This window comes from Euleptes europaea, chromosome 11 (genome assembly GCF_029931775.1).
Source record: "Euleptes europaea isolate rEulEur1 chromosome 11, rEulEur1.hap1, whole genome shotgun sequence".
NCBI lineage: Eukaryota > Metazoa > Chordata > Lepidosauria > Squamata > Sphaerodactylidae > Euleptes > Euleptes europaea.
The window spans coordinates 76,434,457-76,449,117 of record NC_079322.1 but is presented as its reverse complement, the minus strand read 5'-3'; the positions used below and the strand labels follow the sequence as shown (position 1 = coordinate 76,449,117).

At 48.6% G+C, this 14,661-nt stretch overlaps 1 non-coding gene across 1 annotated transcript; it reads right to left on the bottom strand.

Moving 5' to 3' along the window:
* Nucleotides 1–725: 725 nt before the first annotated feature.
* On the bottom strand, nucleotides 726–797 carry TRNAI-GAU (transfer RNA isoleucine (anticodon GAU)). Its single transcript has one exon. It is a non-coding gene; the product is annotated as a tRNA-Ile (tRNA).
* Between the last annotated feature and the right edge of the window lie 13,864 nt (nucleotides 798–14,661).

Below are 14,661 nucleotides of genomic sequence, written 5' to 3'. Positions count from 1 at the left end.
ACCACCAAGGAAATCCAAGATCGCTACGCAGAAGCAGGCAATGGCAAACCACCTCTGAATGACACATGAACACATGGAGCTGCCTTATACTGAATCAGACCATCGGTCCATCAAAGTCAATATTGTCTACTCAGACTGGCAGCGGCTCTCCGGGGTCTCAGGCAGGGGTCTTTCACATCTCCTACTTGCCTAGTCCCTTTAATTAGAGATGCCAGGGATTGAACCTGGAACCTTCTGCATGCCAAGCAGATGCTCTACCACTGAGCCACAGCCCCTCCCCATAAACCAAGGATGACTGAAAAGAGCTTCAGGACAATCTCCACAAATTGGGTGGGTGGGCGACATTGTGGCAGATGAAATTCAGTGTTGGTAAGCGTAAGGTGATGCACACTGGAATAAAAAAAATCCCAAGCAAGTATAGGCTAATGGGGTCTGAACTTGCTGAGACTGGGAGAGAAAGATCTTGGGGTCATAGTATATTGACCTCGAGTTCCATAACATCAAAAAAGGCAAAATCTGTGTTGAGGATTATTAGGAAAGGAATTGAAAATAAAATGTCCCTGTATACATCTATGGTGTGGCCTCATTTGGAAGCTGCCTTTTACTGAATCAGACCTTTGGTCCATCAAAGTCAGTATTGTCTACTCAGACTCTCCAAGGACTCAGACTCTCCAAGGTCTCAGGCTGAGGTTTTTCCCATCACCTACTTGCCTAGTCCCTTTAACTGGAGATGCCGGGGATTGAACCTGGGACCTTCTGCATATCAAGCAGATGCTCTGCCACTGAGCCACAGCCCCTCCCCTAAGACTGAGGCAGAAGTGCGAGACACCTAAGACGGGGGTGGCCACGAATTAGCTGCGGGTTTTTCTGAAGAGGCTGAACGAGTGTCAAGATGTCGCTTGCCGATTCCACAAAAACATGCTTTCTAGAGGCCATTTCCCCCAAGGCAGTCAAAAATTACTGAAAAACTGAAAGGCTTAAAGAAAAGTTCTTAAAAGTGTTGGTGGTATAGAATGATTTAGATCTGCTCCTTACCATATGGGACCCCCCCTACAGAATTGTCGCTCAGGATCCATTGGGTGAAAAAGTCTATCCCAGGACCCCCTTGCCATTGGGAGTTGGGGGGTGTCTCTGGCTCAAGAAGGACTGAAAGGAGCTAGTTTCTGCAGAAGAGCGCTCCCTTCCTTAGAGTCAGCCGGAATCTTCTTGCAACAGCCCGAGAAACATGAGCGAGCCCAGCCGTCCTCTTGCCAAGCTTTTCTGCATCGACAGCCAAGCTGTCACTCATCTCCATCCATCCCTGAGAAGGGAGGACTGGGGATGGGGGGAAAGGGGCAGGAGAGGGAGGGTCATCCCTCTTGGCAAAGAGTCCCCCCAATCTTCTCCCCCCACACCGCAAATGAAACCGGAGCGACCAGCCACGAGAACAGCGCAGGTTCCCATGGAACTTATTCCTGCCAGATTACCGCACGCCAAACCGGGAAGAGAGAAAAGTTACGAGGCAAAGGAACTCCCACACCCATGACCGAGGTGGCTACGAATCAACCGAGGGTTTTTCTGAAGAGGCTGAACGAGCGCAAAGATGCTGCTTGCCGATTCCACGAAGGCATGCTCTTTCTGGAGTCAGTCAAAAATGATTGAAAAACCATCTGCTGAAAAACCTCTACCGCAAGAGTGTCAAACATAAGGATCGCGTGCCGGCTCCAGCTCCTTGAGAGCTTTTATCCAGCCCGCAAGCCAACTGAAGCAGCCATCCCCCCGTCCTGATCTGGGCTGGCGAGGCATGGCCCCGGCCCGAACAAGTGGCATTCATGTCACATCCAGCCCTCGTGACAATCGAGTTCGAAACCCCTGCTAAACCCATTTCAGACAACTTCAGGCACTCTTTGCAACGGTGGGCGAAAACGCATGGTTGCTTTATCCAGTGTATGCCTTCCTCGATCTTTGCCCTCCACGATGTCATCATACAACCAAGCCCCGATGGCTGCCTCAAACCCCCCCCCATGATTTCCTTGACTGAACTCCAATTGTCACATCAAGCGCCGCGTCATCACCACAACTCTGTGATTATCATTACACAATTCTGAATTGGATCATTCATATGACTCATCTGGGAAAGAGGAAACAGTCATGGGAAACGCACCGGCAAGGCACAGAATAAAAAATTGGGAATATTCACAGTCTCCGGGGAGGGGGATGCCATCCCATTGGAAACGGCTGGTTTTAAGGTTGAAAGTAAACTGGGGGAGGATCTTGGTTTGAAACTGGCAAATTTTCCCAGGCAAAACCCTGCCCATGTTTTCTGACCTGGGCGCATCCCTTTCTCACATGAACACACACATGAACACATAAAGCTGCCTTCTACTGAACCAGACCCTCAGTCCATCGAGGTCAGTACTGTCAACTCAGACCGGCAGCGGCTCTCCAGGGTCTCAGGCAGGGGTCTTTCACGTCACCTACTTGCCTGGTCCCTTTAACTGGAGATGCCAGGGATTGAACCTGGGACCTTCTGCATGCCAAGCAGCTGCTCTACAAACTGAGCCACAGCCGCCCTCTCAGGCACACACTGAGAATTTTATTTAGAACTGAATCATAGAATAATTTATTTCCTTCATTCATACTCTGCCTTTCTCCCCAATACGATTCTCTTCTCCTCCATTTTATCCTCTCAACAACCCTGCGAGGTAGGTCAGGCTGAGACAGTGTGACTGGCCCAAGGTCATCCAGCAAGCTTCTTTGGCAGAGTGGGGAACTGAACCTGGGTCTCTCGGATCCTACTCCAACACACTTAACCACTACACCACATTGGCACAGTATGGACACAATGCACGGTGTTGTCCACACCTCTACCCAGACGTTCCACCTTGTTAATTCAAACCAATGCAGGGCTCTATCCGATCCTTGTCCCCCCCCCTCAATCACCGACACCCCCACCCCTCAGCCCCAAAAGTCTCCCAAGGATGCCCTTGCTGATCTCTGAACACATCCCAATGGTTGTAAAGTGGTTAAGAGCGGTGGTTTGGAGCGGTGGACTCTAATCTGGAGAACCGGGTTTGATCCCCCCACTCCTCCACAGGAGCAGCAGAGGCTAATCTGGTGAACGGAGTTCCCTGCCTCTGCCAAAACTCCAGTAACCCCACAAAACTCACTGAATGTATAGCATTACAGGAGAGATGGCCAGAGAGATAGAGCCAGGGTGGTGTAGTGGTTAAGAGCAGTGGTTTGGAGCGGTGGACTGTGATCTGGAGAACCAGGTTTGATTCCCCACTCCTCCATGTGAGCAGCAGATGCTAATCTGGAGAACTGGATTTGTTTCCCCACTCCTACACATGAAGCCAGCTGGGTGACCTTGGGCTAGTCACAGCTCTCCTAGAGCTCTCTCAGCCCCACCTACCTCACAGGGTGTCTGTTGTAGGGAGGGGAAGGGAAGGTGATTTTAAGCCAGTTTGATTCTTCCTTAAGCGGTAGAGAAAGTCAGCATATAAAACCAATTTTTCTTCACTATTTCTTTTTAAAAAACAGGCCCCTTGCAGTCTTACTACTGAGTTAATACACTGCTAAGCATGTGCTTACCCTGGAAGCAGTGAAAGCGAAGAGGCCAGAGGAGCCAAAGACAGACAATAAGAACACAGTCGTAGGACTGCCTCAGGACCTCAACTGACAGGTTGAATAAATTCACAGATAAATATCCTGCTCATGGCCACAAAAGCCAAATGGAGCCTCCAATTCAGAGGCAGTATACCTTATTCTAAGGGCAAGAACAGGGCTAGCACTATCCTGCCACATTTGTGAACTTCCAGAAGCATCCGGCTGAATTTTCCAAGGAAACCAGCGCAGTGCCATGATAGAAAAACTGCGACATGAAACTCGCCAGGTGATGTTAGGCCAATGAAACACGCATGGTTTCACTTTTGGTCTAAATGTTTGGTTGTGATTTTGTGTCTATTTCTGTTACATGTTCATATGCATAGGGCCTTAGAGAAGGTGTTGATTTTTACTATAATAAATATATTTGATACATTTGCATAAGATCATAGAGTTTACTTTGGGCCTTTTGTATGCCGGTTTTTGACCTTAGGGTACTTAATTCTCCAGTTTTTAGGGTTACGTCCCCCCCCCCCTTGTTGTCGGACACCAGTCCAGCAAAGAAATTCTTTTTGTGCTTCAAACCCACAAAGCAGCTTCATGCGGACCTGTGGTCCGTCCAGCCCACTGGTTCCCAACCGAGAACTAAATTAAGGTCCGCAAAACAAAGTTATAAACCCATAATAAATTAATATTTTCAATTAAAAGTTCTCTATTATAAAATATATATATTCAAATATTATTCTAAGTTTAATGTTTAACTAACAGTTATGATTAAAGTTTATTTTCAAATTCTCGGAATTTTTATTTTGAACCTTGGGGTCCCTGCACCGAACAAAAAAGTCCTAGTGGTCCCTGGTCAAAAAAAGGTTGGGAACCATTTAAACGGTATATATTTTTAAATTGTTGCTTGTCTAATGAAAAAGATATAAAACCAATAAAAATTTATTTTAAAAAAAAAAAGGTTGGGAACCACTGGTCCAGCCCAATATGGCCGATTCGGACCAGCGGCCGTTCCCGGAAGCCTTTCCCAGCCGCGCTTTTAACCGAAATCGAGCCAGGGACCTGTCCCGCACAAAGCATTCAGGCAACCACCTCTCGCAAGGATTCAAACCAAAGCGGCCCGATCTAGATCCAGCCGCTCCAATCACACATCTCACAACTTCAGTTCTGCAGTACCAACCTCTTTTTTCCTAACCCCGCTGACTCAGTTTTGCATTCGATCCAGTTCATGCTTCCTCTCCCCCCCACCCCGCCCAGGTTCCCTGTACAATCGCCGCAGCTGATGTTTTGATTTATTTCTGGCCAGATGGGCGCACCATGTTTTTTATCGGGGCGATTATGCAGGGGAGAGAGAGAGAGAGAGGGAGAAGTCTCCGTGTGTGTTCTCTCTAGTTAATGTTTCCTGTGCGGTTCAGCCCGTTCTGCCTACAGGTATGTTTATTTCACTACTCTAGCAAAACCAGCAGACTTTTTAATGGAACTGTTGATATTTTTTCTGGCTGAACTTCCTGGAGAGGAGAAAGTGAACTGCAGCGTACGGCAGAGGTCCCCTCCCGAACTGCAGCCTGGAACTAAAGTTCTCCCTCATGGAATCAGAGGTTTCCACGGCATTAGGCAAATTTCTTCCATTTTTTAAAAAAAAGAATACATAAATAAAGTTTTTTGGGGGGAATAGACAGTGGGGGGGATCTAGCTCCACAGAAGAGCATCTGCTCGGCATGCAGAAAATCCCCGGTTCAATCCCAGTCATCTCCAGTTAAAAGGACCAAGCAGTAGGTGATATAAAAGACCCCTGCCTGAGCCCCTGCCAGTCTAAGCAGACTATACTGACCTTGATGGTCTGATTCAGTAGAAGGGAGCTTCATGTGAGGCGCAGTGGCTCGCTGGCAGGTCATCTGCTCGGCATGCACAAGGTCCCCGGTTCAATCGCAGGCATCTCCAGTTAAAAGGACCAGGCCCAAGACCCTGGAGAGCTGCTGCCAGTCTGAGTAGACAATTATGACTTTGGTGGGTCAGTGGTCCGATTCAGTATAAGGCAGCTTCTTTTGTGTTCATGTGGGACTGCACATGTGACTACTTGCTAGCAACGATTCTATAAATATATAGCCTTCGTGTGCCCTGAATCCTTCAGTAGCTCTAATAACGGACAGGAAACAATTTCAGCCAATGAATTGCTTATAAACGGACATCGTGGGTGTCAGGACACAACAATACATGTGCAGGATGGAGCAGGTGAATTCTGCTGTTAATTTAGCTTTATCAGCTGTGACTTTCTGCTTATCCAGATGGATGTAGCCAGTCATCACATTCTGGTTATTAACACATATATACATGCCTTGCAGTAAAAACTTGTTATTCCCATGGAGGGGAGGTTGAAATGCATGAACAGAAGTACCCTGAATGTGAGCATCATTTGATCACCACTTGTAAACATGGAAAGGCTAGCATCTGTGTTCAGGCATGGGGCTGTGGCTCAGTGGTAGAGCATCTGCTTGGCACGCAGAAGGTCCAAATTTGATCCTTGGCATCTCCAGTTAAAGGGACTAGGCAGGTAGGTGATGTGAAAGACTTCTGCCTGAGACCCTGGAGAGCCGCTGCCGGTCTGAGTAGACAATACTGTCTTTGATGGATCAAGGGTCTGATTCAGTATAAGGCAGCTTCATGTGATGTGACTGTAGCCAAGAAGGACTCGAGCTTACAAAGAGAAGTATGCTCCATTCCAGCTCCCCAAAGTGAAGTCTAGAGTTCTCAGTGAGGATGGGGGGTCTGTGCCTCAGAGGAAGAGCATCTACTTGGCATGCAGAAGGTCCCAGGTTCAACCCCCGGCATCTCCAGTTAAAGGGGCTGGGCGAGTAGGTGATGTGGCAGACCCCTGCCTGAGACCCTGGAGAGCCGCTGCCGGTCTGAGTAGACAATACTGTCTTTGATGGATCAAGGGTCTGATTCAGTATAAGGAAGCTTCATGTGTTCATGTGATGCTATACATTTGGCACCGGGTAGGTAGAAACCACTGACCATCATGAGCCACTGAAAGGTCCACAGCAACGTCTCATCCCACCAATTAAAATGTGGAATTCATTGCCAGAGGATGTAGTGGACCTCCACCCGATACCTTGGAGAGCTGCTGCCAGTCCGAGCAGACAGTGCCAACCTCATCAGCCCAGTGGTGTGATTCAGTACACCCATGAACCTGCCTTATACCCAATTAGACCCCATGATCCATCAAGGTCAGTGTTGTCTACTCAGACTGGCAGCGGCTCTCCAGGGTCTCTGGCAGAGGGTTTTCCCCATCACCTACTGCCAGGTCCTTTTAACTTGAGATGCTGGGGATCAAACATGGGAATTTCTGCACAGAAATCAGAGGCTTGTCCACTGAGCCACAGCCCCTTGCAAGATGAGCATAAGACCATAAGAAAAGCCCTGCTGGATCAGGCCAAGGCCATTCAAGTCCAGCACTCTGTTCACACAGTGGCCAACCAGGTGCCTCTAGGAAGCCCACAAACAAGATGACTGCAGCAGCATTTATCCTGCCGGTGTTCCACATCACCTAATATAATAGGTATGCTCCTCTGATCCTGGAGAGAATAGAGATGCATCATGACTAGTAGCCATGGATAGCTCTCTCCATAAACATGTCCACCCCTTTCTTAAAGCCTTCCAAGGTAGATAAGAACATAAGAGAAGTCCTGCTGGATCAAACTGTGGTTCATCCAGTCCAGGAGTCTGTTCACGCAGTGGCAACCAGGTACTTTTAGGAAGGCCACAAGCAAGACAACTGTAGCAGCACTGCCCTGCCTGTGTTCCACAGCACCTCATATACTAGGCCTGCTCCTCTGATCCTGGAGAGAGCAGGTATGCATCATGACCAGTAGCCATGGGTAGCCCTCTCTTCCATGAACATGTCTGCTCCCCTCTTAAAGCCTTCCAAGTTGGCATTGTCTTCCTCTGCACTGCAACCCAGATCTTCCTTGGTGGTCTCCCATCCAAGTACCAGTCATGGTCAATGCTTAACTTCTGATGAGCTCAGGCTAATCTGGCCTATGTGCTATAAGGAAGCTACCTATGGACAAGGATGACTGGCTACCAGAAACCACCCGCAAACCCTCATGTCTCACCACACACAACGCAGCAAGCCAGACAGCCGAGATGGCTGAAATGGAGGGGCTCGCAGGCCAAAATAGGCTGCTCAGGCCACCGTACAGGACCAGAGGGTGGCATTCATCTCGGCAGGTCATGAGTAACACAGGCTGGGCACCAGGTTATCTGGCGCATGCTCAGAGAGTGGTATGCACCCCCAAACATGCAACATGCTAACTGCCGGCCCAGATCCTAGTGCGACGCGCTAGCCACTACACCACACTGGCTTTAGAAAGAGATGGACCCAAAATCACCCCTTCAGCTTCAACTAAACACGACCTCCCTGGTCCAACACTAACCACTACACCACACTTCTAATTAGCCATCTGCTGCCAGGACCTTGCCTGGAGTACCAACCCACACCTTCCATCTGGGGAGCAATTCCCAAACTGCGCCCAAGGGCATTTCCCTTAAAAAGAAGATCAAACTTGCTCAAAAACTGAACTGACATCAAAGTGTGTGCACCAGCGATCCACATTTTTCAAATCAAAGGAAATCCAACCCTCTTTCTTTTCCCAGTCGTCGATTGCAAGCGTCCCGTGCGCTCCAGAATTAAACAGCCGATCGCAAAGTTCATGAACTGCTGCGGAGAAAGGGCCTTCCGCGTATGCGCCGCCGCAGACGGTTGCCAAAGCGAAAACCAGAGGGAGTAACCCAGCCTTCCAAAAATGCTTCCCCCTCCCCAAGTTGATTTTAAAAAATTGTAAAGAAAACCTAAACCATGAAGCTCCCCACCCTCGACTCTTGCTGGAAACCAATGATTTAATATCGGAAACAGAAGCCCAGAACCACACACAAGACACAAAGCTATTCCGGCTTTCTCAGAGCTGCGTTTGCAACAGCAGTAAAGAGAGGTTCTCTGCTTCTTTTCTCTTTCTCCCCCCACCCCATCCTGGAGAAACCACCACGCTCGCCGGCCTGTTCTGAAGTCAGGTTTTTCTCCGGCTCTGTTATTCTTTTGCCTTGCGCTGCTACAAACCGAGAAAAGGAAGACTGGCTGGAAAGCAGATTTAAAGTCAGATCAAGTTTGTGTCCTCGCCCCAGAAATCATAACACATCCTGGACCAGTCATCCATCTACGTCCGTCTCAGGACAGCCAGCCAACCTCTAGGTGGATCACCTCCAGAATTACAACTGATTTCCTGACTATAAAGATCAGTTCCTCAGGAGAAAATGGCAGCTTTGGAGGGGTGATTGTATGGTTTTATACGCCGTTGAGGTCCCTCCCTCCCCAAACCCCACCTTCCTCAGGCTCCACTAGGGTTGGAGCCACGCATAAAAGACCAAAGAAGCTCCTGCTAAAATTAAAACATGTAGATCTTTCAGGAGTTACTAGGCTGCTGCTGATTTTTACAGCAACAGACTTATGTCCCCTTGATGATCTAAGATAGCACTTTTAAGAGAAAAGCGTAGAATTTTTTCTAGTGTATCAATTTACTCAGCTCTGGTTAGACCTCACCTAGAGTACTGTGTTCAGTTTTGGGCACCGCAATTTAAGAAGGATGTAGACAAGCTGGAACGGGTCCAGAGGAGCAACAAAGATGGTGAGGGGTCTGGAGACCAAGTCCTATGAGGAAAGGTGGAAGGAGCTGGGTACGTTTAGCCTGAAGAGGAGAACACTGAGAGGGGATACCGTATGAGAACCATCTTCAAGTACCTGAAGGGCTGTCATATAGAGGAGGGTGCCGAGTTATTTTCTGTTGCCCAACAAGGTCGGACCAGAACCAACAGGCTCAAATTAAAACAGAGTTTCCAGCTGAACATGAGGAAGAACTTTCTGATGGTTAGAGCAGCTCCTTAGTGGAACAGGCTTCCTTGGGAGGTGGTGGGCTCTCCTTCCCTGGAGGTTTTTAAGCAGAGGCTACATGGCCATCTGTCAACAACACTGATTCTGTGAACTTAAGCAGGTCGTGAGAAGGAGGGCAGGAAGGGTTGAACCACTGTTTGGCGCTCGTGGCCCTTACCGTACTTACATGCCCAGGGGAATGCCAATGGCCACTTGGGGGTCAGGAAGCAACTTTCCTCCAGGCCAGCTTGGCCAGGGGATCCTGGAGGGCTTTTTGCCATCTTCTGGGCATGGAGTAGGGATCACTGGGGGCGTGGGGAGAGAGGTAGTTGTGAATTTCCTGCATTGTGCAGGGGGTTGGTTTAGATGAACCTAGTGGACCTTCCAACTCTATGATGCTATGACCTCGAGAACTACCTAGGGCTGCTGATTCCCCACCAATCAGCTGACTGGGCGATGGACTTACTGGCAGCAGGTGCCCACGGGCTCCACACTGGGGACCCCTGCAGTGGAACCTTCCTTTTTGTTCTGCATGTTTTGGAGGGATGGGAGATTAAGCACCTGGCAGACAAAAACAGGGGAGACACAGGTTGTTCAGGCCGAGACAAGAATCATAGGCTGTGGCTCAGTTTGTAGAGCCTCTGTTTGGCGTGCAGAAGGTCCCAGGTTCAATCCTCGCCATCACCAGTTAAAGAGAGTAGGCAGGTAGGTGATGTGAAAGACCCCTGCCTGAGACCCCGGAGAGCCGCTGCCGGTCTGAGTAGACAATACTGACTTTGATGGACCAGGAGTCTGATTCAGGATAAGGCAGCTTCACGTGTGTGTTCATGCGTACTCTCGGCTCAAGCGACATGTTTCCCTTTCTCTACCAGCTTTCATATTGCAACCATTCCTTCTCTATTTCCAGGCCCTGCCTTCCCCTGGGCCCTCACACCAATTCAATTACCTGTCCCCGGGAGGCCTACCAGGAAACCTTAAAGGAACAGATAAAGCACGCGCCTTTTCAATTATTAAACACAAAATCTTTCCTGTAAGACGGGACCGAAGGGACGAAGGGCTTCCCCCCACCCCTTCCATTTCATTGCCATTAGCAGCTTCCCGCAAGAAATTAATAATTGACCTTGCCTTCCCACCTTCTCTGCCTTGGCCAGAAGGTTCAAATAAATGCAAAAACAGTTTGTATTGGAAAGACCAAGCAAACAGCAAAATGCTATATACAAGGGTGAACCATCACTTCAGTGAAGTGCTATGTACATAAATTGCTAGCAGCATATACAACAATATAGGTTCATATGTTGTGTCCTAAATACAGGTAGATGTCCGATGGATGTTCATCTTACTAAAGAACAAGGTGGAATGCTGGGATACGATCGTTTTGGAGTCTTCTTTAGTCCCACATATTTCACCATAAGTGTATGCATCCACTTCAATAAAAATTGACAAGCTCCTCATGTGGCTACATGGTGTTGCCCCATTCAATTTTTTATAAATCAGTAGTACAAGAGTCTCAAGAGATTTAAAAGCGGATTAAATGCACAGCTTCTTACAATGGCTGTAACAAAGTATTGCAGCTTTGTATCCCTCGAGGCAAGAAGAAGAAGAGTTGGTTTTTATATGCCGACTTTCTCCACCACTTAAGAAAGAATCAAACCAGCTTACAATCACCTTCCCCTCCCCACAACAGACACGCTGTGAGGTCGGTGAGGCTGAGAGAGCTGTGACTAGCCCAAGGTCACCCAGCTGGCTTCATGTGGAGGAGTGGGGAAACAAATCCAGTTTTCCCCAGATTTGTTTCCCCACTTAGGCAGTTCACGAGAGGGAGTGAGGAGAGGGAGCCTGTGTCTCCCCTGTTTTTGTCTGCCAGGTGCTCAATCCCCCCATCTGCCTACCTCTCCCCACAAGAGGGAGGGCCATCTTCTGGGCATGGAGTAGGGGTCACTGGGGATGTGTGGGGGAGGTAGTTGTGAAATTCCTGCATTGTGCAGGGGGTTGGACTAGATGACCCTGGTGGTCCCTTCCAACTCTATGATTCTATTCTGTGTGGAGGAGTGACGAATCAAATCCAGTTCTCCAGATCAGACTGCACCACTCCAAACCACCGCTCTTAACCACGGCACCACGCTGGAAAAGAGGACGGCTCAACAAGAGATGGATTGACTCTATAAAGGAAGCCACGACCCTCACTTTGCAAGACCTGAGCAAGGCTGTTAAAGATAGGCCGTTTTGGAGGACATTAAACTGGATACTAGTCATGATGCATACCTATTCTCTATCGTATCAGAGGAGCATGCCTATTCCATGAGGTGCAGTGGAACACAGGCAGGATGGTGCTGCTGCAGTCGGCAGGATAATGCTGCTGCAGTCGTCTTGTTTGGTGGCTTCCTGGAGGCACCTGGTTGGCCCCTGTGTGAACAGACTGCTGGACTGGATGGCCCTTGGTCTGATCCAGCATGGCTTTTCTTACGTTCCCATTGATTCATAGGGAAGCGACTTGACAGCACTTAACATGCACACATTGTCCCCCCCTTACTGCCCCACCCGAGGAAGCAACCACTAGCCAACACCCTGCCCGAGGCCACCTGACGTTGTTAGCTTCCCCGGTTGCCAAAACAGCCGGGCGGCGAGACAGCGGCATAGCTCCAGGCTGACACCATCTCATTAACAGGCAGCCATGAAAGATCTGTCCCACGGCTCCCTTGGCTAAGTCGGCCACACGTCGGGAAAGGCCAAAAATTCCTTCGCCCGAAATAAAAGAGGGCAGTTCGGGCTGGAGAGATTAGCCCCAGCTGTCTCGATTCCTTCGGGTGGACGGTGGAACGGAGCGGCCCTTTGCCCAGCGACATCTGTTTGACGCGGCTGCTCGCCGGGGCCAGGAGCACACAAAACAAGGTGAATAGCCACCGCCACAGTCAAAGAGACTCAGATAGGGTTGCCAACCTCCAGGTACTAGCTGGAGATTCCCTGCTATTACCGCTGATCTCCAGCAGATAGAGATCAGTTTCCTGGAGAAAATGCCTGCTTCGGCAATTGGACTCTATGGCATTGAAGTCCCTCCCCTCCCTGAACCCAGCCCTCCTCAGGATCCGCTCCAAAAACCTCCCGCCGGTGGCAAAGAAGGACCTGGCAACCCTAGCCAGAAGCCGCGCAAGGGATGGGAGAGCGTTTGCAGAGCAATGCAAGATGTATTCATGCACAGGTTGCACACTTCCTGCTTCAGCAAGTGGCTAGTAGGCTTGCCAACCTTCAGGTGCCATCTGGAGATCTCCGGGTATTACAATTGATCTCCAGGTGACCACGATCAGTTCCCTTAGAGAAAATGGCTGCTTTGGAGGGTGGGCTCAATGGCGTTATACCCTGCTGAGGTCCCACTCTCCCCAGGCTCCACCCCAAAAATCTCCAGGTATTTCCCAACCCAAAGCTGGCAACCCTAGCGGCTAGGGACTCTGGCAGAAGCCCAGGGGGCAAGCGGGGTACAGTCTGTGATGGCGTGACATTCCTTCTGGGGGGTGGGAAACCAGACGTGACATCATGTCTCTCTAGGGATCACTGGAAATTCCACACTAAAATGACAAGGGGTGAAAACGCATGGTCGCTTTATCCTCCTTTAATCCCTGTTTTAACCAGGATCGAACACACATTAAGAGAAACGCATGCGTCTGATCCTTGCTGGATCCTGGCTGAAACAGGGATTAAAGGAGGATAAAGTGACCATGCGTTTTCACCCCAACGTTCCCAGAAATTCCTAGAGCGGGCTGGCATCACATCCGGGTTGTGATGTCACGCCGTCACTTGACAGCAGTATTTTTTCCATCATTTTCCTCCTCAATAGGGACCCAAACATTCTCCCCTTCCCCATTTTATCCTCACAACAGCAGTAACGATGGCATACACAGAGCCATCGACCTTACCCATGGTCTGATCATGCCACCAATATACCAACTAGTAATATACTGTCCTCTTGTAGAAAATGGTATACTCTAGGACAGTTTTACCACCACACGTAATACTGGGCACCAACAGAGCATTTTTTAATATTCAAAGAACGACACACACACACACACACACACACACCACAGCTCTAGAAGTTAGGCCAATATTAACCCTATGTTATTGCAGAGCCAATGAATGATTCGCGCAAGTGAGCCAAACCACGTTTGGCCTTTGCCCATAATGAAGAGTCTCAATGCCATCGATATGAATGGGCCAAGACATAGTTTAAAGTCTAAAGTGTTAAACTTTTAAAAAAACACTTTATTCAGAAGAAAAAAACTGATGTTACCACTAACCAAGAATTGGTAGAGAGAAAAAATCAGAGTTAACAATTTTCACAGCTCACCCTAAAATGCACAAGGAATTAGATTTTTTTTTTTTAAGCTAGCCTCTTATACCAGTGGCCCCAATTGTTTCTATCCTGTGGGCATCTCTGAAATTCTGAGACAGGGCGGTGGAGCCAACCACAAAATGACAGGAAGTGAGGGTGTGCACAATTCTGATAGCAGGGTCTTCAACATTTCAGGCAGAAACTCTATTTAACGGGATGCCTTTTAAAATAAACACATTGCATAAAAATATTTTCCAGCCTATGTACAAAATAAGTATACATCTTGAGCAAGCTAAGAAACCTTCATCTGTCAGCAACTGCCTTCATTTTGCAGACATATTACAGACTGACAGAAAGGGCGGGGGGAATGCTGCTGCTTCTGGCTATCCCCTTTACACAAGCCCAGTCCTTTTCAACTATTTACTATTTAAGTATTACTTGTAATTATGGTAACTGGTGCGAACTCCTTGCATTATGAGATCCTGGCCAGATTCTGATAAGACATAACCGGTTTTTTTTTTAAAGGGATCAAAATTAGATGTAGGGATGCTATTGTCAACTTCTACTTGCACTATTAAAAGACAATCAATTATGGGTTTGCCTAGTTCTCACAGGGTTAGCCTCTACAGGGAAAGTCCCATAAGGGGAAAGTCATTTTTTCTGCAAAAATGCAGCCCGCGGCCATCCTAGAGAAGAAGACTTGGTTTTTATATGCCAACTTTCTCTACCACTTAAGGGAGAATCAAACCGGCTGACAATCCCCTTCCCTTCCCCTCCCCACAACAGACACCCTGTGAGGTAGGTGGGGAATAAACAGGTTCTCTTTCAT